The 5225-nt window shown below is 42.5% G+C and overlaps 1 protein-coding gene across 1 annotated transcript in view; it reads right to left on the bottom strand.

Annotated features, from left to right (window-relative positions):
• TTC39C (tetratricopeptide repeat domain 39C) overlaps positions 1-5225 on the bottom strand; it is a 106888-nt gene that overhangs the window by 19610 nt on the left and 82053 nt on the right. The window lies entirely within an intron of this gene.

Here is a 5225-nt window from a genome sequence, read left to right as displayed (position 1 = left end):
TTTGCTAATAGTTTCTTGGTTTTTGTTTTTGTTTTTTTTTTAAGTGGATTTCATTAAATGCTATTTGGGCCTCTACTGATGGGACTGTGCGGTTTTATCAATTACCTCCTTAATGCAGGTCATAACAGGAACACATTTCCTGAGGCTAAACGACGCTGGCCTTTCTGAAATAAGCCCTACTAAGGTCATAATACAGCATATCAAAAATACATTGTTGGATCTAACTTACTAATATTTATTTAGAGCTTCTATGTTCAGAATGAAGTTGATCTATAGGTTTTTGTTCAGTGCTCTCCTCTAGGAGTTTTGGTATCAGGATCATACCAGAACTAGCAGACTTGTAGAAAATATTTTCATATTTTCTATGCTCTGGAACTATAAATAACTAGTTCACTACAAAGCCACGCCTTTCAATTGAATAATTCATTTAAAATGTTTAAAATACCATAACTTGAATTGTTTTCCTTTAATGGAGACACGACATAACAGAGAATATTAAAATTTAGTCAATAGTACCAGATTTCAGCGCCAACTTCACAAACAACACAGTTTTGGGCCTTGAGAAAAAAATTATAATTTTCAGGAGATCTTGAAATAAATGAATTAACGCACACACAATGCTCTTGGGGAAGGGTACATTGCCTTTAAAAACAGGTGTATGTCATGGGGCACCTGGATGGCTCAGTCGGTTTAGCAGCCGACTTCAGCTCAGGTCATGATCTCACGGTTCGTGAGTTTGAGCCCCACATAGGGCTCTGTGCTAACAGCTCAGAGCCTGGAGCCTGCTTTGGATTCTGTGTCTCCCTCGCTCTCTGCCCTTCCCCTGCTCACGCACTCTCTCTCAAAAATAATAAACTTTAAAAAATAAAAATTAAAAAAAATAAAAATAGGTATGTGTTACCTGTTAGTAGTGCCGGGAAATCACAATATTGTTTTCCAACATTTAGAAAGAGGATTTGCAATAAATGGTAATTAAGCTTCTCACAATTTGTTTTAGACTACTGGGAGAAATTCTAGATTCTTTCCTGTAGACATAATTAAGAGCCATTTAAGATTCTACCACAAACATATAAATCTGTATCCTTGCCTAACCCAAACACAGACATATCTGGAGAGACAAGGGACAAAGGAAAAAGGAAACATGTAAGTGGCCACAAATCCCATTTTCCAAGTTTAAAAATGTAAGCTATTTCCACATCAATATATATTTAAAGCCCTTTAGAAAGTAAAGATTTCAGGGCACCTGGGTGGCTCAGTCAGTTAAGCAGCCAACTCTTGATAACTCTTCAGGTTATCTCATGGTTCCTAAGACTGGACCCCTCATCAGGCTCCACGCTGACAGCATGGAGCCTGCTTGGGATGCTCTCTCCCTCTCTCTCTCTCTTTGCACACCGCCCCCCCCCCCCACGCCTGCCCGCTCATATGCACTCTTGCTCTCTTTCAAAATAAATCAACTTTTTAAAAAAAAATCTCAAAGTACAAATATGAAAACACAAAAAGAGTCCGAATAATTTTCAGAGTCAGCACAGTAAGCTTGCAGTTACTAATGTTACATTCTATTCTACTCAAAGATTCCCACTAGCAATACCAAGCTGAGAAGATACATTAAATTCAGATAGCAAGCAAAAGGTTTCCTTTGTAGAGTCGTGGGGGTGGGGGGGAGGTGTTAATGGAAACAAGGCCAAGTCCTTTTGGAGACCTGACCCAGACTCTGGTGCCAAAAGGACATCAAGTTCCAGACTTCCCTGAATCTGTAAGGCAAGATTCCACTTCCCCAGCGAACAGTTTCCTTTTGTGCCACCACCAAATTGTGTTTAACATCAAATGATAGCATTCAATTGCCAACAAAAAGGTCTCAGCTCAGAGCCAGTCCACTGGCATTCAAATAATGTTGGTACCACTTAATTCTGTGGTGTTAAACACTAGAGAGGAGATCGCTGTTTGTGGTGGCAAATCCAAAAACACGCTAGTTCCTGTGGACCCAGCCGCTAGGAGAGGGTGTTCCCATGTGGACCACTCTTAACACGCAGTTGAGCATTTTCAGCTGCTAGATATGGAAGTTTGTAAGATACAGGCACATTCTTTCAAGAGGTTTTAAGTAACCAGGAAGCAGAGTTTGTCAGGCACAGGCAGAATTCCTGAGATGTGTCCAGAATGTCAAGAACACAGTATGTACTCCGCAAGTAAGAGCCTGTGTGTGTGTTAGACGATGAAAGGGTTTAGGGCGCCTGGGTGGCGATTAAGTGTCTGACTCCTGATTTCACCTTGGGTCATGATTTCACAGTTGGTGAGTTCAAGTCCCATGTCAGGCTCTGCACTGACAGCCTGGAGCCTGTTTGGGATTCTCTCTCTGCCTCTCCCCACCCCCTCAAAATAAATAAACTTTAAAAAATATATTTGAAAAAAGAGAACAAAAAGGGTCACAAAGTATCTAAATTCATGAGGCACCTGGGTACTAAATATACATGAAATATATATAAATAAATATATAAAAAGCACCAAATATTCAGAATACTAAATATTCCTAAGACATTAATATTCAGGTGGCCTTAATCTGACCATCCATTGGTGACACCCATGCTGGCACCGTGTGTCCTCTACCCAAGAAACACTACTAAAACCCGAGGGTCCACTGCTTTACTGTGGCCAGTGATGTACAGAGCGATGCAAGACGTTATATGCGTGTATGCTGGGCCTCAGGTAGCACGGCCTTTCCCCCCGCGCCTGCACTCCATCCTCAGAGCATTAACCGAGGCTATCCTTTTCACTTGCTTCTTGCTGTTTGACACTGATTTGATAAACCATGTGGTTCATGTCTACTTTAAATTGGCGTGTGACTCTTTCCATTTTGACCCCTGAGAGAATTTTGGCACATTGAGAGAATGTGCAGGGCACTGTACTCAGAGGCTACCAGGGTATCTGAGGTGCCCGTGAAAAGAAAGGAAAACCCTAAGCGCCTGTGAGGAGACACTAATTGGCACTGATAGCTGTGATGTGTGGAACTGCATCCCCCCAAAATTCATATGTTGAAATCCTAATCCTTACCATCTCAGAATGTGACTGTATTTGGAGATAAGGTCTCCAAAGAGGTAACTACATTAGAATGAGGTCTTTAGGGCAGGCCTTAATCCAATATAACTGGAAGCCTCATAAGAAGGAAGGAAATGAGGACCCAGGCACGTGTGCACACACACAGGAAAGAACACATGAAGACACAGGGAGGAGACTGCTCTCTACAAGCCAAGGAGAGGAGGCTCTGAAGAAAATCAACCCTGCAGACTTCCAACCTCAGGACTACAAGACAACTAATTTCTGTCCCCTTTCTGTGGTTCCTTGTCATGGCAGCCTGAGGAAACGAATACATCAACTGTCAGTGGTCTCCTTTCTCTGGGGAGCCATTCCCGTACATGATGGGAATCAGAAGGGTTCTGCTTGTCTGGAAAAGCTTTCTGGTCTTAGGAAGGGTGTGACTACCTGACCTAAGATAGCAGATCACACCACCTGCTCCTCCCTCCCCCTCAGAATCCACTCCTGGAATTTTTCTTACAGGTGATGAACGGGGGCAGGTTCGGTCTCTGTGTGCATGTATGTGTATGTGTAGGTCTCTTACGTGTGAGAGTGCATATATGGTACATCTAAGTTATTCCCTATACGGATTGTGGATTAATTTGTATAAATACAAGACTACATGTCCCAAAGGTTTTATGAATTTACATATGTACCAACAGTTTATAAGAGACCATTTCCCTGAACCTTTCCCAACAGAGAATGTTTTTCAGCATTTGCCAATTATGTTTTCCCTTGTTTTAATTTGCGGCTCATTGATTCTATCATGGGGGTAAAAGGTAAAAGGTTACCATTTGTGCATCTTATTTTATGGATTGTCTGTTCAGGTATTTTGTCTATTTTTCTTTTTGTCTGTTTATCCTTCTACTACGTTCTGTGTTTCTAAGAGTTCTTTCTATGTTAAGGACACTAATTTTAGCTTTATTCCTCCTTTTTTAAAAAAACTTTGTTTACATTATAATATAGGAGTTCATTTATAGGTCAGTTCTACCAGTATTTTGATCCATGTACTACCAATTCTATCACTCTTTTTCTTAAACAAACTTTAAAACCAAAGCATTATTGGGGAACCTGGGTGGCTCAACTGGTTGAGTGTCCGACTTCAGCTGAGGTCACGATCTCACGGTTTGTGGGTTCGACCCTCACATCGGGCTTTGTGCTGACAGCTCAGAGCCTGGAGCCTGCTTCGGATTCTGTGTCTCCCTCTCTCTCTGCTCCTCCCTGACTTGTGCTCTGTCTCTGTCTCTCAAAAAAGTAAATAAGTGTAAAAAAAATTTTTTTTTAACCAAAGAATGATTTATTTTTGAGAAAGAGGGAAAATGAAAGGGGGAGAGGCAGAGAGAGAGGGACAGAGAGAGAATCCCAAGCAGGCTTTGCACTGTCAACTCACACACCGACGTGGGGCTTGATCCCATGAACTGTGAGATCATGACCTGAGCCTCAACTAAGAGCCAGAAGCTCAACCAACTGAGCCATCCAGGCACACTTAATGTTTTGGTTTTACACAGTCCTTGATTGGGGAGGATGGAGCCTTTAATACCACTATACACACGGAATCTACAAATTATGTGTAATTGAGGGAACTTTTCAAAATGCCATAAATATGGCTGCTCCCATTCTGAGAAAAACCCAGGAGCTATAAAAATAGAACTACCATCACAGCACAATGAAGAAAGGCAAAAGGCAAGGAGCCGGAGTATTCATTCAAGGTGCACAAACACGTGTGCCCTCTCACACTCACTCACTCTTGAAGCCCTGGTGTCTGGAGCTGGGCACTGGTCAAGGCATTTGAGATACCCAGTGACAGAAAGAGTCCCTGCTTCGTGGAGATTGCTTTCTCATTCTAAGGGGGAGAGCCAGACCATGAGCAAAGAAGAGACTTCACCCTGAGTGTGCAGTGAACAGGAGTCTCTGGGCAAAAATGAGGAGGGTTGGTAAAGGAGACAGGGAGACCAGTGGCAGGAGTGAGGCCAACACATCCAATACCACAGTCATGGAAGGTTTCCCTGAGAAGGTGACCGAAAGTGGCTCTCCCATCCCTCAAGTTCCACCTCCTCCACCCCCTCTTCCCCAGTCATCCCCACCAATAGTGACCACCCATTCATTTGGCACTTTCATTGCCTTGAGCCATTACCTTTTCATGCATTCAACATTGCTAT

The sequence above is a fragment of the Acinonyx jubatus genome, chromosome D3, assembly GCF_027475565.1.
Source record: "Acinonyx jubatus isolate Ajub_Pintada_27869175 chromosome D3, VMU_Ajub_asm_v1.0, whole genome shotgun sequence".
Taxonomy (NCBI): Eukaryota; Metazoa; Chordata; class Mammalia; order Carnivora; family Felidae; genus Acinonyx; species Acinonyx jubatus.
This window is presented reverse-complemented; position numbering and strand designations above follow the sequence as displayed.